The sequence below is a fragment of the Vicugna pacos genome, chromosome 33, assembly GCF_048564905.1.
Source record: "Vicugna pacos chromosome 33, VicPac4, whole genome shotgun sequence".
NCBI classification, from domain to species: Eukaryota; Metazoa; Chordata; class Mammalia; order Artiodactyla; family Camelidae; genus Vicugna; species Vicugna pacos.
In genome coordinates, this window is record NC_133019.1 from 984032 (window position 1) to 1011725 (window position 27694).

The following is a 27694-nucleotide window of genomic DNA, read 5'->3' on the forward strand; positions in this document are numbered from 1 at the left end:
TACACCCTAATTATTTAATTGCAGCTGTGATTCAGCGGCATGACGGAGAAGGGCAGAGTGCTGTAGTGTGTGTGACGAGGAGCTGGCGGAGTCTGGGGGAAGGGAGAGTGTTCAGCAAAGGCCTTCCTGATCAGTGAGGTCTGCAGTGAGCGCTAGTCCCGTGAGAGGACAGAGGGCAGCTGTCCTGGTGAAGACGTGCTGCCGTGGTTGCTCTCAGATCGGTCCGTCCTCTTCCTGCTGTGGTGGCTTTGGTCCTGAGGCATCCGTGGGAGACGTTAAAGCAGGGCTCCCCTGGGAGATGTGAGGACACGTAGCCGGGGGCGGCGTGGTTCCCAGCAGATGGGAAGCCCCGTACCCTGCGCTGTAACCTGCTCCAGCCTAAATGTGCTCCTGTGGTCCTAGAGGAAGCAGTGACCTAGGTGAAATGTCTACTTACATGGCCATCCTTCTGGGAGGGCCGGCACTGACGGATTCCTGCCGAGAGGAGGCACGGGGTGCAGGGAGCCTGGGAAGGCGGCGCGCAGGGGAGTGCGTCGGGTGCGCGTCCGAGGCAGCGTCTCCTGCTTGCTGCTCAGCAGTGCAGCCGCGTGGGCACCAGCCCTGGCGTCAGACTTCTCACGCCCCCTGACGTACTTCATTTAACCTTATCTTCCCAGTGTGTTCGTGCAGGAATTGAGTGACTAAGAGAGGCTCAGTGCATTGCTCTGTGACATGTCCTCTGCCCGAGCTGACTCCAGGGAGACCCACTGGTCTGTCCACTGTGGCTCGGTCGTGATTCTGACCACATCCTTCCTGTGTGAATTCAGCCACTCACGCTGTCTTGTCCAGGGCACCTGCCGCACTGCAGCCTCTGGCGCCCCTGCCCCCAGCAGTCGGGTACCATCGCTGACACAGTTTTCTCTGAATGGATGGGTGGTCGGAATCGGAACCTGAAGGATCTTGGCAGCCAGCGGGGCTCTGTGGGCCCCACCCAGCCCCGTCGCCTCACAGACAGAGAGCCTGGGTCTGGGGCTCATGCAGCTACAGGCTGAGCTGGAGTCACGGCGGTGCTGTCCACAGCCTGTCAGAGCCGCCACCGTCACGTGCGCTGCTCCTCATGGCCGTCCTCCGGGAGACCCCCGGAGGGTCAGGTGAGCCCGCTGCGGGGACACAGAGGGCAGTGGAGCGTCACAGTGGGCGCTCTGTTCGTTAACAGACTTGCTGACCAGGAGAATTTTCCGAGTTAGCGCGTTTCTTGTTGTCATGCCCCGGGGGTCAAGCACACCGTGACCCAAGGGCAGACAGGGCGCAGGGTAATAGGGCTCGTGACCTTGGGGCGGCCCTGGTGATCTCTCGGAGTAACCCTGGGCACCCGCTTCTGGGCCAGCCTCTCCTCCCAAACCCACCAGCCCTACTCACCTCCTGGCCTAGGATCGTGGGTTCCAGGAGCACGAGATGTTCGGGGAGTGATGGCGAACAGTACCTTCTCCCTCCTGCCTTTACACACCCTGAGCGCACGCACTGAAGAGTCATAGGGTCCAGCAGGTTCACAGCTGAAAGGCCTTGATCATCTAGCGTTTACACCTTGCAGCTCAGGATGCTGAGGCCTCCAGCTGGGCGACTTCCTGACGGTTCCAGGGCTACTTGGTGGCAGAGAGAGAACTGAATGTGCCAGCGTCTCCAAGAGGGGGCAGCACGGACAGACAGGAGTGTGGGCAGCTGCACTCGCGTCTGCAGCTGCTCTGGTCTTTGATGATAGGGGTCCCCCATCCACCTGGCGTGTCTATTGTATTAGGCTCTGTATGAAGCATTTTTTATGCATTGTTTTTTTTATATACATATGTGTGTGTATATATTTATTTACTTGTTAAAATTTTTATTGAGCTGTAGTTGATTTACAGTGTTAGTTGCAGGTAGCAAAGCGATTCAGTCGCATGTACACGTACATACATATTTTCTTTTCACGTTCTTTTCCATTGTATGTTATTGCAACATGTTGAATATATTTCCTAGTGCTATGTCATAGGCCCTTGTTGTTTGCATATTTTATACGTAATAATGTGTGTCTATTAATCCCCAACCCCTAATTTATCCCTCCCTGCCCTTGCCCCTTCGGTAACCATAGTTTGTTTTCTGTTTGTGAGTCTGTTTTTGGTTTGTTAATAGAACTTGTATCAATTATTTTTAGATTCCACATTTAAGAGATACCGTATGATATTTGTCTTTCTCTGTCTCATGATTTTCAAGCCTTAAGACAGCATTCCGTGGTGTAGCCGTGCCACTACCAGCCTTGTACAGGGAGGTGGTGACAGTGTGAGGTGCCGACCGTGGGCGCCAGGCGCTGTTGGAAACCTCGCCGTGCGCCAGCTCTTGCAGGGCTCAGGACGGTCCCAGGGTCTGCCCTCCCCGACAGGAAGCCGAACCAGCACGTGAAGTGACTGCCCCGGCGATCTGTGGGGTCTGGGGTCCATGCCAGAGCCATCTCTTCCTCTCCCTTCACACCGTGACGTCTTGGGGAGGCAGGATTTGAACTCGGGTCTGTTAGAGCCCAGAGCCCTTGCTCTTTCCCTCTGTGTGTGGCTCTAGGTTTTGTAAACGCAAAATGTGACTTGTACCAGAGAGCATCTTCCCGGGATTCTCAGTCACCAGGGATAACACAGATGTGACGTTTATCTCAGGTCAAAATCAGCTGTCGAACTCTGACTTTCACGCTTGCGCGAAACAACAGCTGCAGGAGCTCGAGCGTCCTCTCCGGTCCCTCCCCATCGCTCTCCTGCCCTTTGAGAAACTGAGATTGCTTTCGCTCCCTAGGAGGCATCTGTCGTCCTAAAGCGTGTTCCCAAGCCCCCAGCGTCACCCCACCAAAACTACACGTATGTATAAAAGGCACTCACTCTCCACCTGGTTCTGCGCATCTGCGCGTTGTCACAGAGGCCGGCGTGGGCCACGGGGGACCGTGAAGGGTCAGCCGCTGGCAGCCTTCACGTCGTCCCTGGTGCCCAGATGTCATAAAGTCCTTTTTAAAGACTTGCTGTGCGTCGCACGATTAAAAGCCAAGTAACGCAGGCCTCTTCCCTGTGCAGAATCACAGAGGACAGAGTGAGGGTGGACTTCAGGGCTCGGGGAACACGACCCTCTCATGTGAAAATCCAGACAGACATTTCAAACCTGGGTTTACAGACGATTTTCATGTTAAGTGACCAGTTTGTTGGTTTTCTTTTGATTTGAATTCAGATGATAACCTTGTCCTCATTCTGCTTGACCTTTGATTTTCTGAATATGTATTTTTGTAGCATTGAAGTACTTCCTACTGATGATGCCAGTTCTGTTCTGATGAAAGACATTCCTCTTTCCACTGCAACTTTTTAAACTCTCCTGCAATAAATAGAAATTATGTTATTTTAAAGCATGTGGAATAATCTGACAGGTAGATATAGCGACGTGCCACCAACCTGGCCTCCAGGAGTCCCATGTGGTTCACAGCTCACAGACAGGTCCAGCCAGAGATGGAGGATGCCTTACCCTTCCCGCTAGTCCACCTCCCAATCTCGTGTCTTCATTTCTGTCGTATTTCACACCTGCCTGTTGGCTGTATTTTGAAGGAGAAAAGCCTTGTGCAGAAAGTCCCTGAATTGAGTAGCGGCCAACAGCTTCTCCGTGCCGAGCTTTCCAGGTGCCCCATGACCTTCACCTGAAGGCAGAGATGCTCACTGTTGGCTGAGGAGACGCGCGAAGGCAGTGGTTGAAGGAGGGAGCAGCAGCAGAGGGAACTCACGCCCAGCTCCCCTCCCCGTGAGGGCGAGCTCCCGGTCTGCAGAGAACCCAGCAGGGCCTGTGTATTTATTCTTCTCAGCACTCCCATTTTACAGATGAGGAAACTGAGGTCCAAAGAGATTGTGTAACTTGGTTAGAAAGCGTATAACTGAAAGCATGAGGTTTGGGGTTGGATGTGGGTTTGCATTCTGACTCCATCCCCAGTCACCACCGGGCCTTGTGGTCTTGAGGAAGTTCACCCTCTTTCTCGGAGCCTCAGTTTCTACATCTGTCAAGGTGACACGGCGGTGCCCTGTGTGCCTGCGGCCACACGCTCTCAGCACTGGTGCGTGGGAACTACTAAACCACAGGAGTGAGCTTTAATCATTGTTCAGGATCACGCTGCGAGTTAGAGACGGAGCCAGGCTGGAAGGCGGGGCGGGGAGGGAGGGGGAGTTCCAGGGTCCATATGGTTTCCCGACCAACCTCTCCCCCCACACCTGCCCGCAGACAGACAGAGCAGTGTGCGGTCGTGCTGGGTCCTGACGGGGCCCCTCGGGGGTGTCACAGAGCATCCTGGCACCCCATGTGGTCACAGTGTCCCCACTCAGAGGGGCTGAGCGGGCTGTTGCTGGAAGGAGCGTTCCCTCGAGATCACGGAAAACAGACGCGGGGACGCCAGGCCCCGTCCTCTGTCTTGGGAACCTCGGCAAAGCAAGAGATGTAGGGGCCGCCGCCTTCTGCTGCCGAGGGGTCCACGGGGCTCTTGTCTTGTTTGAGGGGATGTGTGGAGGGACAGTCATAAAGATAGCGAGGTCCCTCAGACAGCACCTCACTTTGCAGAAACACGACACTGTAGGTTATCGGTGGGGGACCACAGGAGCCAATATTTTAATTCCTTATTGTACAGGTGATGAAAGCAAGACAGAGTGTAGAATTATCGCCCACACTCTCCCGTCTAATTGGTGTCAGAGAAGAGAGACTGGCGGAGGGGTTCTGTTGACGGCGGTGGGGAAGGCAGAGCCCCAGCGGGCTCCACACTCCGTCTACCAAACGAAGGAGGAGGGCTTTTGCCAGACCCCGGCATGGCCAACCTCTCACTGCATTCAGATCGCTGGGCAAGTGTCACCTCCTCAGAGAAGCCTGCCCTGATGGTTCTGTGCAAATTACTCCTGTATCTTTTTCTGTTTCTTTCTGCTTCCCTCTGTTTCTGTACGTTTTCATAGTGTGGAGATGCTTTCAGACTATCTCACAGTGGCTGGCAGTGGGTTCTACGTTTGACTCCGTATTAACCGTCTGCTGTTTCCTGGAGTAGGAGACCCATCACGGGGGGGCTTTGCTTTGATAACAGCTGTGCCCCAGCACACAGAACGACTCCAGTAGCACAGCCATTGACAAACGTTCAACAGCTGTTTCTTGAGTCAGTGAATGATGTGAAAGCCGGCCCGAGGATTTGATAAGTCGGGGTCACCACTTTATTCGGGGTGTAATCTGCCCCGTGAGAAAGGGCACATTGGGAGTTGGGCTTCGGGAGGCGGTGAGGAGGTGGGAGAGGCTCCCGTCCTGGCCCCTGGGGCGACGGCTCTGGGGGAGCTGGACTTGTGCAGCTGCAGACACGGCACAGGGACGGAGTCTTCCAGGTTACTGCTCTGTCTCCTCCGCCCCGCGGCCTCAGCTCTCTGGAAATCCGGAAACTCCCACCTTTTCCCAGGTTCCCTCCTTTGCTCCCCGTGCTTGGCCTTCCTTGCGCCCTGCTTCTGGTTAGGAATGCCACAAATTCCAGGTAGCGCACCCTCTGGACTGTCAGCATCCCACGCGCACGCTCCCACCTGTTCGCCTGTGATAAACCAGCCCGAGACAGGTGACCTGATTTATCTCCAGAGGAGCTCAGGAGCACCCAGAGAGAAATATTCATCAAAACGTTCGACCGCCGTCAATTATAGGTAGGACCTGCCCACTTACTAGGTGTCAAGCGTTGTGCTAAGCCCCCGGGATGCAAAGGAGATTAAATTGCATAAAATATATGTCCATGCTGGAATCCTACTTAGCTGTAAAAAAGCTTGTGCTGTTTTCTGTGCACACTGACACGGAGAGCTCCGGGACGTGTTGTTAAGTGGAAAATGTGAGTTGCAGCTTGGCACGTGTGGATTAAATCATATCACTGTGTATCTATTTCCGCATCCACATGTCTGTGTCCGTATCCGTGTTTGCATCTATGAATTAGACATACACCCAGGGCTTTCTGAATGACTGCATGTGCAGAAAAACACTTCTGAGACGACACGCCACTTTGACACAAGTGGCCACCTCTGAAAGAACGGGGTTGGTGAGGGTAGAGTGTTTGCTTCGTTCACTTTGGTATTTTTCCTAACCATTTTATGTAATGAGAAAAACATTTAGACTTTAAAATCAAGACACAGCAACAGCGTAAAGGCTTGTGCAGTGAGCCCCTGCGGGACTGCTCCCATGTGCCTCCAGCAGGCTGTGGCCTCTCCGTGGGGAGACAGGCACAGGTGAGTCATCGCAGACCCAGACCTGGGTGTAGACCTGCACACACGCTGAGGGGTGCGGAGAGGGAGGGGCTTTCCTTGCAGCCGTGGTGGGCCGTGTGGCAGAGGCAGGATTCTTGAGTTGGGTCTCGAGGAGTGAGTAGGAGTCCGGCAGGCACGTCGGGCCTCCACGCGGATGGAAGCACGTGTCCAGGCTGGGCAAACGGAGGTCGTCCGAGCACCAAGCGCATCTCAGTGAGGATGGGGTGGGGATGCGCTGGGCAGAAGCAGGAGGCGGGAAAGGTGGGCTGGGTCCAGACTGCACCAGATTAACCGTTCAGGGGGCTCCCTGGGGTCACTGCAGAGAGTGAGGCACTTCATCCTGTAATTTCACACATCGTTTTGGAGCATCTGCAGGTTTTTGCTAAATCTGGGGATTTGCTGATGAACATGAAACATAGGGACTTGGCCTTTAGAGTTTAGAGCATTTTCTTCTTTTTCTCAGAAAAGACGAGGGCTAACCAGCTATGACATGACTTGTCGGCAATCAGCTTTCATTAAGAATCGGGGCCTTAGGTGAACTGAGGTGTTGGTGGAAGCTCGTGATTCGGTCGACGATCAGCAGCAGCTCGGACTCCCCGCACCGTGCAGAATACGCGGGGAGGGCGAGCGCGTGTCGGCAGAGCCGAGGAGTCTGGAAGTCGGCCTGAAGCAGCTGCGCACCTGCTTCCTTCTCGCTGTCCCGGGAGGTGCAGGGTCGTTTGTTCTGCCGGCGCGGACGTCTGCCTGGCTGTTCGCCTCTCCTCCGAGTTATCGGATTTCCGTCCCCAGGCGACGGCAGAGCCACGCGTCTGTGTTGGAGCAATAAACCATGAGTCTTCCTATTTTAAAAAAGGATTCTCTTAAAACTAAAAAGAAAAAATCAATGACCTGTTAAACAATAACTGGAGCAAAGATAGTTTCTAAAGCCGACCAACCTCAGGTCTCCTGAAGAACTTGGGTGAAAATTCTCCCCCCGCCCCCCTGCGTAAGGTCGGCTCCGGTCACTCTCGTCCTGAATTTCTTCTGCCCTTGAAGACCCGGGTGAGCCCCAGACTCCGTGTAAGCTGCAGCCTCCTGTTCCTTTCAAGGAGCCGGCCTAAGACTTTTTTCTCCTCTCCTGGTTTAGATGCGCTATTTTTCCTCCGAGGAAGAAATCCTGCTGTTCCCCCGTCCATCATGCTGTTTGAACGTAGTGTGTAGGGGAGTCGGTTCTTTATTTAAATGCCTTGAGTTGTGTACCTTCTTGTAGCAACTATTTTAAGATACAAAGAGATGAATTCAGAGACTCACATGCTGTCATTATCGCAGTAAAACTTCCAGCTCGTTTGTGGTGCCCCGTCCACCGTGCACGCCTTCTACAGCCTTTCCGCCAAGTGCTCAGGAGCCCCCGTGACCGTCCCGAGGACATCCCCGCCGCTCACAGCCAGGCGGCTCAGGAGCTGCGCCACCATCTCCCAGTGAAGCCCACCCACTGACATTGCCTCCAGCCCGGAGGCCACATAGAGCGGGTGGGACTCCACGTGCACCCGGCACCTTCCTCAGAGGCAGCCTCGCTGTCTCTCTTGACGCGGCCCTTGTGCACACCCGTCCAGAGTCTGGGGGGCCCCCCTCAACCCTGCGTGTTGTGCGCCCAGTGTCCCTGAGTGCACAGGCCTCGCCGACGTGTTGTCCCCAGACGCCGTCCGACCAGAGTCGAGCAGAGTGTGAGTCTGATTTCTCATGTGTTCCTACTTCACTTTGATACTTAACGTCCCTACTGTGTAAATGAAGTGAAGTCTCTGAGCCAATTGACATTTTAAACAGCCCGTTCACTTTCTGAGCTCGGGGCTGGGAGGGTGCTATAAAACATTGCTGTGAAAACACACCTCTCCCCTGAGTCCTTAGGTCATCGTGGGAGAATCTGTAACAATCAAAAGAGAATCGGGCTTTAAACAGCTTCCCCGTGTCCAGCAATACACAGATTATGGAAGAAGACCGAGATCTTTTGAACGCATTTTGGAAAGATACTCAAGTGGGTTTTTGTTCTGGGGAAGTTGAAAAATTCCAGCTTCACCCATTTCTCCGCTCGTATAAAAAGCACGGCTGCTTTCTGGGGGGCAGGAGTTGCTTAACGGACGCCACCTGGCTGCGGGCAGAGCCGTGTGCCGAGGAGTCTCCCGGGGGAACCGTCCGGGGCAGGCGTGCCTCTTCCCCTCGCCGTGCTCAGGCCTGAGCTGCCCGGAGAAGACACCTGTTCTCTCCTCACTCTCCTGCCCTTGGAGCAAGAGCCGTTTGGAAGCCGTCCCACCCGGATGCTGCCTGCCCCACTTCAGCCAGGGCTGGGTGACGTGGAGCTCACACAGGCGCCAGGCGGAGGGCTGCTGGCTCAGGCTGCTGGACCTCAGGCTCTTGCTCGGTCAATGCCCCCTGCAGCCGGGTGGCTACTGGCTGGGAATCCATTGCCCTGAGCCCCGGGGTCAGCCTTCCAGAGAGATGAGCCCCTGCAGATGGCCTCACTCTGGCGGTTAGTCCTGCCCAGCTAATTGCCAGAGGTTTACTATCTTGGCATTTCCAGGCGCCAGGCCCTCCTGAGAAGCAGTGAGGTGTGGACGTGAGCCTGCACCTGCAGACCTGCAACCGCAGTCGCTCTCTCATCCACGTCACGTCTGTTCGGCGGGTATCTGTCCTGGATGTGGCACAGAACTTAGAAATAATGTGAGTAAACAGATTGGAGTTTAGTGACCTTTTGCCAAAGAGCTGATCCTTTCCTGGCAAAGGACAATGTACTGTCAGCCTAGAAGTGAAGTCACACTTCACCTCTCAACCCCTTCGGATTTCATGGAGCCGAGTTTCCAAGGATCCATCGGACCCTGAGGGCGTCCCTTAGGCGGCTAATGGGGAAAGAGGTGCTCAAGTGGAGGGAAACCCTTCTGCCCACACGCTGGACTGTGTGTGATGGGAACACTGTGTGGTGATGGAGTCCGTCTTCCGGGGGCGGGAGCAGCTGAACTCAATTTAATTTAAGGCGGTGCCTTTCTGGTAGCGAGCCGATCTGGATCCGGATGACACGCTCAAGGCAAGTCGTCACCAGCTGGCTGACTTCCTCAGCTGGGTGGTCCCCGCGCCGGGCTTTATCGGAAAGGGCGACGTGCCCCCTCTGAGTAATGCCAAATCGCGCACAGAGTCGCGCCTGCTTCCAGGAAGCCTCTGGGGAGGACGCTGCAGTTACAGGCACAGGTCCTCCGGCCGCAGGCGTGTAAACCAACAGCCCCTCTGTGTTTCAGAGCCCTCCGTGATGAGCGCCCCGCCCGGGGCGGCGGACAATCACCGTGCGTCTCGGCTCACAACGTTGGCTTTGTTGGATTTTCTCCAGCGCTGGTGGGGCCCGGAGTTCCACACTCTCCTCGCTAACGTTGCCCTTTGCCTCCATTATTCTGTCCTGGCCTTTGCATGAAAAGGAAGAAATGATATTTGATTGCCAGTAAAGCTTTCAGTGAGCGGTGCTATTAAGGGCGAAGTATTTCTACTTGAAAGTCTGATGCTGGGCAATGGAGACTTTTCAGAGTTGGTGCCTAGATGACCAAGCTGTCCCCTCCGGGTCACGAGACAGTCTGCCTGCTGAGAAAGCGAGGAAACGGCCTTCAGCGGGGATGATATTTTGCCATCTTTGCAACGATTAACATGCAAGAGGCATTTCCATGAGCCTCTGGAAGAGCTGTCTGGTCGGGTAGAAAGCCGGTCTTTGGAGTCCCCGCGGAGGGAAGATAGAGTTGGAGCGAGATGTGTCCCTGAATGGATGCTTTCGGTGGATGTGAAAATCACGAGGTGGTTGAGAAATCCACTAATCACACCTTGCAAGGCTAGGGGCAGAGTCGACTCAGGGAGTTCAGGAGCTCCACACCTGGCTTGGTGTGGTAAACCCCGAAGTCATCGTGAGGAATCAGTTAAGCCTCCTTGTTCCCTGTGCATTTATTTTCCCTGATCCTATTTGGTGCTTTCTTCAATTTGCTGAGACACAGGTGTACACCGATTTCTGCAGCCCATGAATATTTGAAAACTCAACTTTCTAGCAAATACATTTAAAGTCCCAAATCGCTGCCTTAAATTTATGTTGTCTGATCACTTAAGGAAGTCTTTGGGATTGCTTCAGTGGAGGGAGAGAAAAGGTAGGAATGTTCTAGTCTGTAATTTTGCCGCCCGTAGGGGGCCGTGGCTAATTCGGTCTGATGATACACTTCGTCCGTGTAACGAATACTTGCTGAGCATACGCTAGGCATCAGGACGCTGCTGGCGCTGAAAACAGGATGATGAAGGTAACACAGGTAGCCCCTGCCCTCACGGAGTTCATAGTCTAATGGGAAGAAAAAGACACATGAGCCGGCACTTTTAGTACACGGTGGTAGACGTCATCCTTTTGGAGATAAAGACCGTTTTCATGATGACTTTTAGTCCTGTGGGTCTGCTTCCCAGATGAGTTCAGTCCCGTGTGGACACTGTGGAGGTGTTTTATTAGCTGTGTGATTGACGACAACGGAACCGTTGGTTGCTGTCAGTGGTACCTGACTGGGTGCCGTGATGAGTGTTGGAAGCAGAATCCAAAAGAATGTCTCTGTGTGACAGGAACATCTGCCACGTGAGAGAGGCTGGGCGAGGACACGCCGAGATGGCTCAGGGGCACAGACTGTGTGTGTTTTCTCGTGGGCGCTCGCCCTGCGTTGGTGGTGGGCTTCCAAGGAGCGTTTATAGACCACCTACAGCGTGCCATGGACCATCCATGAGGACGCGTTTACACACTCGAGAAACGGTTGTCAGTCTCAGGGTGAAACTATGTAAGCACATGGCCAGGGTTTTCCTAAAAGGTGTAAATCATAGAATTTCCAGATACCTCCTTCTTTCCTCATGGGCGTCCTCCTCACGGCAGCACTAGAATTCAGTGAGTGTATCATAAGCACCTACTCCACACAGAACAAACACATGCATTCCGGAATCTTACCAGGTTCTAGGGGAGAACTGTATATACATTAAATTTTATACAAAGAAAAACTAAAAAATGCTCCAAAAAAGTGATGATTATGATTCCACTGGCGTAGAAGGGAGTCAGGCAACCACACTAAATAAAGGAGCCACGAAGGACGGTGTGAAGGAGCTGACACCTGCGCTGCGCCTCCAAGACGCACCTCAGCGGGAGGTGAAGTGCATTCCCCACGGGAACCAGCCTGCGCGAAGGAGCCACAGGAGGAGGGGAGCGCGGGAGCGTGGGGGGCGTCAGGAGAGTCGGGGGAGCAAGATTCCAACCAGAAGACATAGCGAGGTGCGACGCTGGCAAGCGAAGGTGGGGACAGTTCATCAGCACGGATTGAGTCTCGTTCTGCAGGGAGCATGTAACCGCTGAGGGAGCCTGGCAAGGGGCTCGTGGGTGTTTTCTGAACCTACTTGTGGAGGCAAAGCGAGGGCTGAGTTAATGAGGAGTCTGGGTGTCGGAGGTGGTCCGGTGGTTGTAACTCACTGCAACCTCGTCGCTCCGGGGCGATGCGGCCAGAAGTCAACCTAGGGCGGTCACTGCTGGTAACAGCGGCCGGGAGCTTCCGCCGGTGGAGGCAGTTAGGTCCGGATGGACCAAGGGAGGTGGACGGAGGTGGGGCGGCTTCTCTCCTCCCCGAGCTGGACAAGCTGCCTCCTCAAGGAACAAACCGAAGTAGACGTTTCTGTCTGGGGCAGACCTTGCTCCTGAATCCGGTAACTTAGACGTGCTCGTGGAGTCCGCCTCTGTTCCTAGAAAAACAACACTTGTTACTCTGGGTGTTGTTCCTTCCTCCCTCCCTGCCTTCCTTCCTTCCTTCCTTGTTTCTTTGTTTCTTTCTTATGGGCCTTATAGGACATTGATTATTGCTGTTATTTTAATTCTTAAAATTACATTGTTTTTCATCATAAATCAATAGATTGTCTTCCCTCAAGGCACTTCTTCTATTTAAAGGGCCAGATCGATTTTTACAGGCTGTGCCCACAATAAATCTTGAGTCTGATTCCTTCCTCCTGAAGACTTTCGGATCAGGATTATTATTACCATTATTTATTATTTATTGAGTGGCGTCAGTGGGCTCAGCAGTGCACAGATATAAATGGATAAACATCATCATTAAATCTGTTTCCAAAAGGAGCAGGTGTTTATCATGAAAGAAAGTATTTGAATTACCAAAATAATACCCATTAGTGGTTTTCGTTTCCTGGAAAATACCGTCTTCGTGGTCATTCGACTCCTGTGGCATTTCTAGCAGAACAGATGGACGCAGTCTCTCTTCTGGCTTGTTTCCAAGCTGGGAATTACCTCCTGGGTTTGAAAGCTATCTTTGATTTTGCTGGATCAGGTTTGGCTTGATATCTTCTAAGATTTTCTCTTCTTTCTCTTCATTAGTGACTTAAGCAAAGCCCAGTTCTCTTCTTCAAGGCAGAACGTTTCGCTTGTGTCTTGGCTTTGTCCTCTTGGCCAGCTGAGAAGAGCCCAGCCCATCCAGGAGCTGCCTTCTCTTACTCCACTTATAATGGCTGTGGAGAGGAAGGGGTCCAGCCTGGAAACGCCGGCTCAGGATTCTTGGTTCCTGCTCTGTGAGTTGGAAGGAGGCAGGTTCTGTCAGGTGCAGCCCCCACATCTGGCCGCCGCCTCGAGGACCACCACCACCGCCGAGAACACCGTCCTCCATCCTCCTGGGTCTGTGTATCCACAGAGCTGTGTTTCCCCAAAGTCTCTTCTGTTCTGTGTTAGCAGATAAGAAACAAGGACTAGAAGATGCAATTTATCTCCAACTGTTATTTTAGTGATTTGTTTTGAATTCTTTCCAAATGTCGTGCTAACAAGAGCTGTAAAGGGAAAAAGGAAATAGCGGGATCGGCAAGCTGACCGATTCGAGGTCACCCAGCAGGTGGAGCAGCCCCAGCTGGCGCTGTTCTGAGCCTTGCACTTTGCGAGGAACTCTCCCCACTGCCTCAGTTTAAGGTTCACGACAGTCCTGGAACTGGGGGAAACACACGTTACGTTCAGCATCTCAAACCTGTAAAAGAGGAGACAGACTCAGAGAGGCTGAATAACTTGCCTACAATTAAACAGCAAATATGTCACACACACTGGAGCCCTGTCCCTTTTTGTTACTCCTAAGTGAATATGACCAAGGAAGGACCAACGGGTCGGCACCCAGATGCAGAGACGGGAGACCCGTGAGGAGTGAGCTCACCTTCAGGGAGTGAGTGAGAACCCCAGGGGCAGTGGGGTCGCCGCGTGAACGGCTCTGCGCACCCTGCTGCCTTCTAGATCCGAGTAAGCCGGTGGCCTGATGATCACACAGGACTCAGGTCTGTTTGTCTTCCCAGAACTAGATAAGCACCATCTCACGTACACAGTACGACCTGCCGTGGGAAGTGGACCCACCTGTGGCTTGGTTATCAATCAGCAGACGCACTTCCCTCTTTGCCCAAATTTGGAAACACATTCAGGATCGTGAAGACGTTAGGGTTCTTGGCTACGGCTTCAGAAGGTCGGCGGCTCTTTGACCAAGAAGGCAGTAAGTCTTCCCCTCCACCTGTGTTTCTAAATAAACAAAGCCAAGCGCTGAAAGCCAGTGCCCCACAGAGGGCTCGGGTGCCCTGCATTCCTCCAGCCGGCATTCAGCGAGCACCTGCCCCGTGCGGTGATGTTCATTGCCCTTTTCACTGCACCTTATCTCAAAGGACTATGACTTCAGATTTGCCTCAGGACTAAATAGTGGACAATTCAGGTGGTTCTCTGCAGGTCTAAGGTTTTTTGTACTTTGGATTAGTGGGTTTTGACAGGCGGACCGTTCACCCAAAGCCTTACCCACTTGCTAACATGACCAATGACGTGCTCGGGACTCAGCACGCAAACATCTACGGCCATGTCGTCAGGGGTCTGCGAGGCTGTAGATGAGAAGGGTTACACGCAGATGTTCTCATTCTCTGGGAGAGGTTCGAGTTTACTTTGTTCTATGATTTTTAATGTTGTGAAAAACACATTTAACTTTCTAAATTGCCATCTAAAATCATTAACAAGAAAGCACAGGGAAGGGCCTGTTACAACTCTTACTAAAAACCCAGTTTTTAAATGACTAAAGAATCGAAATAGACGTTTCCCCAAAGAAGACGTACGCGTGGCCCGTGAGCACACGGAAATGCTCCGCAGCGCTGATCGTGAAGGAAATGCAGACTGGAAGTGTGGTGTGATGTCACGTCACACCCACGAGGGCGGCTATAATCAGAGGTAACAACAGTGCTGGGAGGGAGGCAGAGAAATTGGAAGCCTCATATAAACGGGAGTGTAAACGTGTGCAGCCGCTTTCAAAGAAAGTCTGGCAGTTCCTCAAAAGTGTGAACAGAGTTCTCACATGGCCCAGCAGTTCCACCCCTGTGCATCTTCCCAACAGAGATAAACACATACGTCCACACAAACACTTGTTACAAAAATTAAAGAGTAAAGCAGCAGGGATTGTGGGCACTGCTCGTTCCGAGACATCACAGAACATTTGCGATGCACGTCGGATTCTCTCCTTCCCTCCCCTTCTTTAGTGTCCAGGATGGTTCTGGAAAGGCAGTGATCACGTCTGCTCGTGCCGCCTGGCAAGAAGGAGCCAGGCGGGCAGACAGCGCCTCCATCTCTCGTCTCCTCGGGGACATTTTAGGGGGCGGGGCCTGGCGACCGCTTAGAGCAGACTCCCAGCTGGCCCCAGCGCGTGTGGACGCGGGCTTTCGGGGCTGGAACTGACCAGGAGCTTCCGTGCCTCCTGCCGTCTGTGGGATGGCATCTCTCGTGATCTTGCCTGTCTGTGACCAGTGGGAACTACGTGGGAATGACCAAGCCCTTTGGAATGAAAACTCGGAATCTGGTGAAAATGTAACCAGGTCCCACTAGGGGAGGATGAAGCGTGTGTGTGGAGTCTGCTCGGTACAGGGCGGCAGCCCCTCCTTGCTTCCCCCGTTCAATTAGAAAGATGTTCCACCGCCCTCAGTCTAGCAGCCCCCAGGGACACATGTGAAGAAATGACGGCTTTTTCCCAATTACTTAGAAAATTGGTTCACTCCGGAATCAGCCACAAATGGACTGTAGCCCCGCCTGGTGTATATCCTCTAATTTATATCAGAAAGTTGGTAGCCTGTTGCATGATTTTAGCTGGCAAACGGAATTGGGAGGCCCAGCCCAGCCTCAGGTAGACCAGATGCCTGACATGCTGGGCCATTCTGAAGGACACTGGTTTATAAGAAGAAAGGGAAAAACAACGGGACCGCATGACTTTTCAGTAGTTCAGTGTTTGTGACAATAGACACTGTGGTCACTAGTCGGGTGGGATTCAGCCAGTGCCGTGGAGACAGTACCTTCCAATTAAGAGGCCACTTTCTAGGTAGGGGTTAAAATGTAAGAAAAGAATATCGAGGAGGTCAGTAGGCGGCAGAGGTGCAGGAGGAAGGGGGGCGCAGCTTTCTCATCTATTAAAACATGAGGATTTGGGCCAGCTAATCTTCGAAGTCAGCCACACACCTAGCATTCAGGTTAGGCAGGTCCGTGGAAAACCGTGGTGTTTTCTCTTCCTTTATTCCCTCACGTATTTAGCAAGACGTAATGAGCACTTACTACATGCTGGCCGCAGTGCCGAGAACTGGGGCGCAGAAGTAAGGGTGGTAGACAGAGTCCCTGCCCTCGCGGCGTGGACTCTAGGAGGTAAATGAGGAAACACACGCATGGCCCGTCCTGGAGTCGGGTGTTGCCCCAGAGGGAACAGCAGGTGGCGTGGAGGGGGGAGCTGAGGGGCAGGTAAGGCTGCTCTTCAGGCTGAGTTAGTGGCGGAAGCCCCCTCTGGAGAGCTGCTGTCTGGGTCAGCCCTGAAGGAAGAGAACCGGCCAGTTGTTTGAAGCGTTGAGGGACCCAAGAGGCAGGAGGGAAGTGAGTTCACGGGCCCCAGGGTGGAAGAGGACATCACAGAACAGAGAGAAGATGGGCGGCAGGAGCCTGGTGCCCGCGTCAGGGCGGGCTGGGGGGGCCGGGGAGGCAGGCAGCGGGGAGGCCACAGGAGGCCTCGGAAAGCAGGGCAGGCCGGGCGGCTGTGACTCCAGGGGGTGACGTGAGCTTACATTTAAGAGGGGTCACTCCCGCGGCTTTGTGGACGGTGACTTTGGTAGGGGAAGCTCGGGCAGAGAGACCAGCTGGGGGGCTGCGGCCTTAGTCAGGGTGGGGTCGGGTGGCAGCCTGGACGGGGTGGTGACAGCAGGTGGGGGAGGAGGCAGGTTTGAAGCACACGTTGAAAGAACTAACAGGGTAAGGTAAATGGGGAGTCGGGAGGAGGGGAGAGAAGGAGTCAGGATGGGCCCTTGACGGGGGCCGGCAGGCGGATGGAGGAACTGTGAAGGAAAAGCCCAGCTGGCTAACAAGCTAACTCACAAATCCAAGTGTAACAAGTGTCGGATTACTGATCTGAGTTCTGCTGGGCTAACTTGTAAATCTGAGTTAACTATTGTTGGTTTGCTGATTCCCTGTTCATGTTTTTTGCTAGCCAGCTGGATTTTCAAAGAGACATATCTGGCCTTGAAATGTTGGTTTGCTGCCTCCCTGCCTCTACTTTTGTGATGATGATGTTGCTAAAGCTGTTCCATGCCTATTGGCCAAATACCCCGAGCTTGTAGTTAACCCTATAAAACCTCATGCACACGTCTTGGGGGTGCTCAGAGCTTCGGAGCAGAAGCCCCTCTGGGCCCGCCGGCGTAATAACTCTGAGTACTCCAACCCTCCGAGTGGAGCTTGTTTCTTGGCTGGCCTGTCATTTCCGTAACAGTACCACTTTACCGGACGGAAAGGAACTGGGAGGAGCCTGTTTTATGAGGGGTGGAGGGTGGGGGGGCAGAGGCCAGGAGCTCCGTCGTGGATGTGCTGAGTCTGTGCTGGGGTGGCCTTGGAAATGCAGGTGGAGACGTTCCGTGCCTCCACGGGCGGCTCTGGGCACAAGTCCCTTGTGAAGGCGGCTCTCCTAGGGTCCGAGGGCGGCGGCGGCAGCCCGGTGAGGAGCGAGGGACGGGAAGGCCGTGTGTTCGGGGTCGGCACAGTATGTCACAGCCTCACGAACGGGGACACATTAGGGACGGCCCCTCTGTCATCTGGGGGAAGACAAGTCCCTCCTGTCAGAAACAGGAAGTAAAAGAGAAGATTCTCATTACTTCCCAGTTACTAAATTTCCTTCCCAAACTCTGGGTGCACAATATTCCTTATTTTAGAAAATGTTTTCTCATTATGAACCAATATTCTGTCCCCTGCACCTGTGATAATTTCCTTTTATCTTTCACATCAGACACATCGTAAATGATTTTTAATCCAATCTTCTATTTTCTATGGAAGAAGAAATAAGCATTTCCTCCCTTATTTTTCCCCCTTTTTGAGCGAAACTTGTGGCAGCAGGAAAGCCGTGGGCTTGAGAACAGCAGGGCGGGCATGAGGCCCTTTCCCACTGCTCCTCAGACTAAGTGATGGATTGTCTTATCCTGGCCGTTGACTTTCGAGACCGCGTCAATGGTAAAGAGAGACTTGCCCAAAGACAGGGTCCTAACGTTTGCTCCCGGGGGTGGACGAGGCTCCCAGGAGCCCTGTGGTGCGTGAGGGCACGTGGGTGAGGACTGAGCCCGTTCCTGGTGGGAGCTGTGGTCCAGCTTCTGGGGAGGTGACTCCGTTCTTTGTTTCTTGACCAGAAAGAAAGCTTCTCTCCGGTGACTGGTGTCATTTGCTCCTGAGAATAAAAGGGTCGTAAGTTTTAGAGGTTGGACACTCGGTGGGAAATCCTTGGAGCTTCAGCTGGGACAGACACCTGTTTTCTGTTGTCCCCAGAGCTGACTCAGGGCTCTGGAATGCTGTGTTCCAGGAGCAGAGCGTCTCAGAACTGTGTCCTGGCTCCGCCACTCGTCCGCTGTGTGATCTGAGTGGTTTATTTCACTCTGTTCATCTCCAGTTCCTTTATAAGTTGGAAAAAATATTAAACCCTGGGACAGTTCCATCAGCACAACACACTTCCCAGGGGTGTTGCAGAGGTCACGGGAAGTGAGAGACATCGCGGCACACACACTGTGCACGGTGTGCACATGATGGCAGACCTAGCCCTGGGGAAGGAGGCGCCGTTCAGACCTCCTCCCTGCAGCAGCTGTGGCAGGCGCCGTGGCACAGGTGACAGTCCGCCTTTTGAGAGTGGAAGGCCCAGCCTCTCTTAGCTCTGGTGCACTTGGCGTCTGCCCCTCTCTTCGTGGAGCAGAAAGGGAGGGTGGTTTGGGGGAGAAGTGAGCAGGGGAAACTCGCCCGATCAGGCAAGCATGAGACTGGCTGGGCATCTCAGCTTGGGGCGGGCAGCGTCTGACAGCGGGAACTCTCCGTGGAGAAGATCAGGGCTGAAGCGAACACCCTGCAGAGCTGTTTCTGAAGTTGGCTGTGACCCACCCAGGACCTCCCTCTGGAATTCCTGCTGGACACCCCAGGAGAGGTGGCCTTGGCGAAAACTGCACCCGACAGGGGTGGGTGAGGGGAGTGTGTTTCCAGTGAGACCATGAGCCCCAGAGTGTGGATGTGGCCTTAGGTACATGTCTGAGTGTGGCATCACCTCCACTCCTCACCTGCACCGCCACCTGCCAGCCCAGGGACCACGGTTACTTCCTGACCAGCCTCCCTGCTCCTCCTGCTCCCTGGGGTCTGTTCTCAAGACAGAGCCCCGGACAGTGCAAGTCAGATTGTGTCTGTCCTCTGCTCAGAGGCTGCGCTGCCTGAGGGCCCAGATCCTCCCGGGCTCTGTCTGCATCATCTGTAATCTCCTCCCTGCCACACAAACACACACACATACACACATCTGCCCACCACACACTCACTCACACACACACGCTTCCCCACCACACACACATAAACACACCACCATCACCACTGCCATCAGGTCCCTCTGACCGCCTTCCCTGCCCCCTGCACTGTGCCAGCCACGCTGCCTGCCTTGCTGCGAAAGCCCACAGCTGTGGTCACGTCGTCACTGTAATGAGGATGCGTGTCCTCAGAGTGACTGCTTGGGAAAACAGTACTCGTGTGTGTCTGCTGCGAATTTAATTCAAGAATCACTATTCATGTACTTTATGGGATCATAAGCTGTCTGTGTTTGAGCCGCTACGTCTGCGGAGCGGGAGTTAAGACCGTCTTCTCTCATCGTGGTGGTGATTCTGGAATAAAGTCGTCGTGGGGCCAGAGAACCGGAGTGCACAGTCTGCCCTGCTCCTCACCCCTACCCGTTCTCTGCCCCCCCCCTTCCCCTTGAGTTTTCTCGGTGGATTTAGCCTCTGGACTGTTCTCTGGGCGCAGGTGTCTCTAATTCCTCCCGCCCTCCACATCCCACTGTGCGACCAGTGTCTCCTCCCCCGGGGTCTGTCGTGGAGTGTCTGCCCTCCCTGGGGCTGGCTGAAGCCCGCAGCCGCTCTGAGAGGCCCTGCTGGCACGGGGAAATGCAGGCAGAAAGCTGGATTAATTTCAGTGGCTTTTCTTCTCACTTAGCACTGCTGTTACGGTGTTGGTGGTTGGTCATAAAAGACCTTTTAGTGTGGGAAACCAGATAATCTTATACAAACACGAATGGGCCTGGACCGCGATTGTCCTAACGCAGTTGGAGGGGCTCTGATTATGGGTGTCGGTTCGCGTCTTTCTTCAGCTGCCGTGGGCCTCATCTAGGGAGCGCTGGCTGGTGCCGCCTCGCCGAGAGGTGCGGAGTTTGTCATTACCGCGTTGCAGTTCTTACCTTGGCGTCTCTGCACCCAAGACTTCCGAGTGTGAGGTTTGAAAGCTCTGTAGTGCTGGCTTTGTAGATGTTTCCAGAAATGTTCTGCAATGAAACCCGTTAGCGTCAACATTAGGGGGAAAAACCAAGCTGGTCACCAAACAAAATTTCCAAAGGCGAAGTCGGCTTACCCTGCACGCAGGGCCCCGGGGAGCGAAGGAATCCAGACTTGGGAAGGAAGCGCTTAGAATGAGGTGGAAATGCGCCGTGGGAACAGCTCCCCGCTTGTCAGCTGCCTGGGCAAAGACGCCCACCCATCCTGGAGCGCGTCATCGCTCCCCATTAAACGAGGGTGCTTGAGGACAGACCTGGTGAGACTTAATCACGTGCGATCGGTGTCTTCCGTGAATAGCTGCCTGCTCGGTAACAAAGCCCTACTGTCCCACTGAACTGAAGTGCTGTTCCCTGTCTTAATTACTTTAAGGAGACGCTCACTTAATGGGCCTGGGTTTGACAGCTCTGCGGACGTGGCTTCACGCGCACGGAGCGGCGGGCCCGCGGAGCGCCCCTCTGTCTGCGCCGCCGGACGCGGCTGCCCCGCCCTGCTCGCCACTCAGACCAGCTTGTCTTGGCTCTCCTGCCCCCTCCTCGCAGGAAGCCCTCTCCCCTGCAGCTGCCCCTCCGCCCGCCTCCCAGACTGCGTCTCAGGCACAGCCCCTCATCCTTCAGGCCCGGGAGCCCGAGGGCCACCTCGCCGCGGAGGCCTCATCCGACCTCCGTAAGAAGCCAGCCCCTTTGCACGTGATCGTCACGCCTTGCCCTCTAGTGGTGTCTGGGCACTTGATGAAGGCTGGAGAAGCGAGGAAACAGACTGGTGAGTGAAGCTCAGACCACAGACGCCGGCTGCTTCTGGCCTGAAGCATTCGTCATTTGAACCCCCTTCCTTCTGCTCCAGGACTTGGGTTGCTGGCTGAGACCTGCCTCCCCCCTCGCTTGTTCCGTCTCGGACCTCCTCTGCTGCGCTGGACGACGGGGCTGGATGGTGTCAAACACGGCCGTGGTTTGTGTTGCACAAATAAGTGGGGCCCTGGTGACCGCCAGGGAGGCGTGTCTCCACGTGTGGACTTGAGCGTCTTCGGAAACCAAGCTGCGTGTTCAGAGTGTGGACGTGCAGGCGTGCCCTGCGGCCCTGGGGAGTCTGCACGCGCTCACTGTCTCTTCGGGGGATGGGTTTCTCTGGTTCATAAGCGTTGTAGCTCATTCTGGCACTAACTCAGACACCACCTTTTACCTCTCGTCATGTTTTGAATGTCTGTCTGGTATCTCCACGTGGATTATAAGCACCTTGAAGGCAAAAGTTCAAGCCGTATGATTCTTTGTATCTCTTAAAATAACATCACCGTGGTCTCCTATATGACACGTTCCCAAAAAACTAGGGTAGGATTTTTTCAGGTTAGTAGGTCTTTAATCAGTGAATGGAAGAGTGAGGCTGTGCAGTGTTTTTTTTTAAGGAGGTGGTACTTATCTCACAGTATCTGGGGGAAGAAGCTATTTTGCAGTCATGAGACTGTGATGCAGTAACACGAGCGTCTTATTTCTCAGCTGCCATCAGCCAGGATGTTTTTTCTTCAGGAAATTCTGCAGGTCTGCGGACCCTCCTTGTGGAGGAGACGTTTTCCTAGATGGTGAGATGTGACTCTGCAGAAGGAGACTGGATTTAGGGCACAGTGTGGGATGATTAAGAGTTCTCCCTCTGCTCTCCCCAGCAGAAACTGTGCAGCAAGAGAGCACTCCTGTTTGCTTTTGGCAGAGTTCAAGCGGCTTTAGCTCAACACTGATTTTATTCTCAGAGTTCCGTGCTGCCCGGGAGTCCCATGAGGCTGGGGTTCGTGCGGTTTCCTTTTCAGTAGACACACCTATAATCGGAGCTGTGGCCCCACAGGAAGGTCTCATAACGAGGTTTTATTTTGCGCTGAAGATGGCACCACGTGGCCTCTTTGCCAGCCCCCTCGTGTGACGGGCTTGCCGAGATTAGCACCTTTTCAGTTTCCTTGGCACACTCGGGCCCTCGCGTCGGCGGGTCATGGGCTAGACCGGCTAATTGAATTGGTGGTGGTCTCCCCTGTGGTTCTCCAGGAGGAAAGGGTTTCTTTGTGCTTTGCGAGGACAGGGGTCTATGACAGCTCTCAGTGTCCCCCGGCCCCCCCCCCACAGTCTTTTGGTTCGGTTCCTCCTCGATCCCTGTAACGGGAACCCTCACTGGCCGCGGCGCTGCGCACCACTTAACCAGGACCTTGGTTTCCCGTTTCACTTTGCTTTCCTTGAAAGCGGGCTGCCCTTTGGCATCTTGGCTCTGAACCCCTCACTTCCTGACACGTGGCTTTGCTGGGAAACTCCCAGCACCTGCATCTCTTGCTGGGGGTTCCTGGTACCTCCTCAGAGATGGGACGGGCCGCGCTGAGTGTTCCCTTGGCCGCCTTCTTTAGCTAAAGGGTCCCTCTTCCCTCCTTCCTGCTCTTTCATCCTTGGAGGGCACGGCTGGCGGTCAGGGAGCCCCGGTTGGTATCGGCAAAGAGCAAGAGATCTGCTCGGCTTTGATAACCACGCAAATTACGTTGCTGCACTTTTTCTTTACATTTTAAAGAGAGTGAGGTGTTTGTGTCTCACCAGAAGCGAGACATCGTGGGAATGGCTGATCTCCTGGGCCCTCCTCAGCGCGGATTTCAGCCCTGAGAGATCCGCCATCCCTCAGAAGAGTCCCGTCTTGCAAAAGAAGACTTTTCTCCTGTTCCCTGGGTTTTCCTCCGCGAGCCCCTGAGGGCGCGTCGTCCGCAGAGAGCAGGGCAGTTATTTAGCACTGGGGGGGCACATTTCGTCTTGGACGTCCCAAGGTGTCAAACACAGGACGGAAGACCCGGGAGAGCAGAATCAGCGCCTTGGGAGGAGGGCGATTTCAGAGCTTCTCGTTGGTAAGACCCGCTGCCTCCTCCCGCCAGGCCCCCGGGAGGTGGGCAGCCAGAGTGGCCCCGTGTGCCGGGCCATGTGGGAACCCCTTGGAAGTGTGGACTCCGGGACCCCGCCCCCGGAGACGCCCAGGCGAGCTGGACTTCTGTAAACCTCGTGGTGTTGGTGACGGACGGCCAGAGCTGGGGTGTTCCCCATGGTCTCCAGACAGCGGCTTGCCCCCTCTCTAGGTTCATTCAGCACTTCTTTAACGACCGAAGGACCAGGCTCCCAACATGCTCGTCTCATTCACTGCGCATTCTCACTGGCCCATAGGTTCGCAGGTTTCGCCTACAAAGGAAGACAGAGCTGGGGCTCTCGGTGCGTCCGTCTCATCCTGCTCCCCGTCCTGAGGGGCTTGGTCAGCCCAGTGCCGAGTACCAGACACACTTTAACTCCAGACTCCCTTAAAATACACACACACCACACGCACACACGCAGTCAGTGAGTTACAGGAGTTCCTTCAGGGCGCGTCATCCTTCCCTGTCCTTCCCTTTCAATTCCAAGCTTCGTAATTAAATGTGTGAACAGAGAGACCGTGTTTTTGATAGATGCTGCCTGTCACGGGTTGCAGCCCGTAATGGAAAAGCTAGTTGTTCTGTTTTTTTATTTTTTTTCCCTCTCCTTCCGCTACACTTGTAAAGCTATACACCAACGTAAGTAAGGTATGAACATTCGTAATAACGGTGACGTAAGTGAGCAGCAGCGGAGATGACTCGTCGGGCTTTGAGCGAACCCGCTCGCCGTCAGCCCCGAAACTGACGCGCCGCGTCTGCACGCGGCCGGGCGGCCCCGCACGGGCCGGGCCCTTCCACTCGGCCACCTCCTTTCTGGCCGCTGCCGCTTCCCCCGACCCAAGCTGTGGTCGTCTTCCGCCTGCCCGCGCTGACCCGGGCCCGCCCGAGCGCGGCCTGGCCTCCTCTTACGGCTGCCAGGCTGGTCCCGCACACCGAGGGTCTCTTCACGGCGCCCGCGAGCTCGTGACAGGCAGGTCCCAGTTCTCCCTCCGGGACTGTGGTGCCCCCTCTGTAGTCTTTGTTAAGACGGCTCTTTCGGTTCTTGCTCCCAGTGCACGAGAAATAGGTATTTATCATAAACACTTAGAGCGTAGTTTGGTAGACTAAAGTAATAGAGACCAAAATACAGACAGACATGCTTTTTCTCCCCCAGAAACACACACAAATTCAGCTGTTCAGCCCTGGGTGGTTTCCACTGAGCAGCCCTCCGGGAGCATTTCTCGCACACGAGCATTGCTTTCTGTGCCGGTGGGTGCCTGCATTTCCTCTGCTGCTGCGGCACGATTGCTTTCCTGTCGCTGGGTCTCTGGGTGGTTTCTAGTTCTCTGCTGTTACAGGGGGTGATGCTCACAATTCCTTTTGCATCAGGAGAATGAAGCACGGATGCATTTTCTACCTTTGCTAAGAAAGCCGTCGTGTCGCTGTCGCAGGGGTGACGGCGTGGTCCCCTCTGTCCCTGTGAAGCGCAGAGAAGGGTGGTCCCGGGAGAGCACAGTGGCTGCGTCATCCGACCTGGAACCTGGCTTCCCCGTGAGAGCCTGTCCTTGTCCCCTCCTCGCTGCGCTGGGGGAGACTCTGCGAGTCCCGCGAGTCCTTCTAGAATCTTCTCTGGTGCCCCTTTTCCTCCTTCCTTTCCTGGTGGTAGGGAGGGGCCCCTGTCTGCGCCAGGGAAGGGGGAGGCTTGGGGACTGAGCCTGACAGCAGAGAAAATGCTGACATAAATTAATCAAACGAGGCATCTCGCAGGATTGAATCAGTCGCTGATTTATGGGTGCAGCGCCGTGGCTGCCAGGCCGTTTCTCCACACTCATCGTCCCTGCCCCTGATTTATGCCAAAGTCGCAGTGCCTCGGCTGACCAGGGCTCCTTGCAGGGCGGACGGAAGGGAGCGGGCCCCTCCAGTCCTGGCCGTCCCTGGTCCAATCTTCATTCCACCCCTCCGAGTGCAGACCCATCCGTCAGCTCCATTATTTGCCTCATAAACTCAGCGTCTGCGTCTTTAGGCTGTTACAATGCCGTGGAAGCTGGGGTAGTGACAGAAGAAAAAAATCTGTTTTTTTTTTTTTAACTTAGAGATTCTTAAACCAGGACAGGACTAGAGCTAAGTCAGTGCCTGTGTCTTGTGATGACTTTTAAGAACTTGCACACCCTGTGGCAGCCTCTTTGAATTACTGTGAATTTTTGTAATGAGGGGGTGATTTGTAGGACAATGTGCTTTGGAAGTTGGTGGCTTCCTCAGAACCTGTTTACCACAGTGACATTCCTTTGTCCGAAAAAGATTGCGCGCGGGACACTTACTGCTCCTTCTGGAAATCTTCCTGTGTCCGAGAGGATGTGCGTTCACTTTTTTATCTCCTCGTTCTTCTTTTTTCCTCTTGAGTTCTTTCTACCTGCCATATACTGACTCCTGAACTTCTGTCTATATACCTCTGAGTCCCAGCCTGCAAGGATTTTGCGGAGATACAGACACAAAACATATTGTCAAATAAATAACCGTCCGATTATAGATGCGTGATTGCTAATGATAATAATTCTGGTAAGTGAATTCACAGTTACATAAAGCTTTTCTATTTTTTTGAGCACACATGAAAGGAGTCATCGTCTCCTTTCTAAGTGGCACCGACCTCACACGGGCAGTAACAGGAAATGATGTGTGTGTGGGTGACCGAGTCACCGTGCTCTGCCCCAGAGACGAACAACCGCACGGTAAATCAACCTAACTTCAGTTAAAAAAAGTGAAATGAGATAACGTACTCAACACATTTAGCACAGCGCTTGCCTCCGGTAGGGGTCTGGCACGTCTGTGGTCGTTTTGTTGGTCACTGGCCACCTGTTATTGTTTCATTTCTAGCACAGATATTTCTTCTGTGTCTCAGAGTCTCACATCTTTAAATAAGAGCACTTGGCTAGCCTCCAGAAACTTCAAAGCCAGAAAGGTAGACAAAGCCACTCCCACCGCTTGCCCCAGGTCAACACGTAGCCGCCACCGCCTACACGACGCCCGCGTCAGAAGTCTGGTGTGGTCTCGCGTCCATCGACCACGTCCCCGCCCCCTGCATCTTGGCTCCGGCCGTGCGGAGCCCTTTCCCTTCCTCCTCCCTCGCCGGAAGCCTTTCCCCACATGGCTCCTTCTGCCGAAATGAGTCTGTCTGCCCTCATTGGAGCTGTTTACTTCCTGTGCACCCTTCAGGTCTCAAGGAGAGGTCGCTGCCTCCACGAGGCTTTCTTAACCCTCATGCGTCTCTCACGGGCTGCTTCTAAGCGCCCCCTGGTGTCTCGTGTTACTCACATCTAGCACCGGGCGTGTTGTGCAGTAAGTAACTCCGTATTTTTGCACTGGTCCACGATCTCTGTGCTTGGGTGACTGTCGTCCTCGGCACACTGTGTCCCCGGGCTCTTCACGGATGGCGGGGTGGCCGCCTGGCACTGCACTGCTGAGCGCACGAGTCTGTCTTCAAAGTCAACTCTAGCAGAGTGGAGTTTCGAAAGTAATTTAAAAGATGTTTTAAATCAAGGGAGAGGTGATCTTCCATTGGCGTTCAAAGCGTCTGCCTGTATATGCTACTTCCACATGGGAGCTGATGCCACGCATTCAAATAGGGCCCAGGATTCACATTTTGCAGAAGGAGCAGACCAGCATTAAATCGATTTCCGTGAATTTCTCCAGGAACGATAAAATAAGCCAAGAACACTTGTAGCAACTAGATCCTCGCCCGGCCGTCTCCTCAGGGCTGTGCCTCCTTCGCCCCTTCTCTCCCTGAGGTGGTTCCTAGAGGGGGAGAGAACAAAGGTTCTCCATGATCCCCCACCTTTGCTGTGTCTCTGCCGTCTTTCGAGTTGTAAAGGGCACTTCCGAAGTTTTGACCTTTCTCCCGGGAGACCAGACCTTCGGAAGCATTCTGCACTAAATGTTCGGGAGAAGAGGAGCCGTCTCAGACTTTGCAAAAATGTCCCTCCACAACCTGGCGTCTGACACAAGAGCAAACAGTGGGAGCGTGTGGCTTCCTGCGGGATATTGATTTTCCCTCCTTGCTGCAGCTTTTTCCTCATCCCCTTGGCATCCTCTGCAAAATGAAAAGCATGAGGTTTGAAAAGCTAAAAATACCGCAAGGGACAGGTTATTCCGGCATCCGCGGGTGTGTGAGGGCCTCACCTTTGGGGTCGCCGAGGGGACTTTCTGACGGGGGAGCAAATTGAAGTAAATGATAGGTATTAGGGATGGCAAGATAAAAGGCTTTTGGGAAAGTGGCTAGAAAGAGCGTAAAGGAGCAAACCCGGGAGATGATGGAAGAGCAGGGTAATGGCCGCAGGGCGAGCAGGTGCCCCTCCCCGGGCTCCACCGCTGGGCCCCGCACACAGCAGGGGCGGGAGTCCGGCGGACTCTGCAGCAAAGCAGCTCCGTGTTCCACTCTGTTCCCTGGAAACCCCGTCTTAGCTTAGCCAGTGCCACGGACGACCTCCGGCTCTCCACGGTCCCGGCTGGCTGGCCGTCCTCACAAGTCAGCCCCGTCCCCCACGGCTGCGTCCGCTCCTGTCGCACAGAAGAGGGGCTCAGGCACTCTCTCTGCAGCCCCGTTTGCTGGCCAGCTGGCTGTAAGTCAGCGTCTGTTTCCGTGAACAAAGAGAACTCTCGCCCCGGGTGTCGGCTCCCCTCGTCCTCC

General features: G+C 54.2%; 1 protein-coding gene and 1 long non-coding RNA gene across 3 annotated transcripts in view; both read left to right on the forward strand.

The window, feature by feature from the left end:
- Window positions 1–27694, forward strand: part of OPCML (opioid binding protein/cell adhesion molecule like) — an 836651-nt gene that overhangs the window by 215946 nt on the left and 593011 nt on the right. The gene's annotated exons all lie outside the window — the stretch shown is intronic.
- On the forward strand, window positions 11276–14729 carry LOC140691137 (uncharacterized). 2 transcript variants are annotated; one of them, XR_012066634.1, is made up of 2 exons: window positions 11276–11978; window positions 12655–14729. It is a non-coding gene; the product is annotated as an uncharacterized lncRNA (long non-coding RNA). The 2 variants fall into 2 exon arrangements; XR_012066633.1 differs by having other exon boundaries at window positions 11276–11574.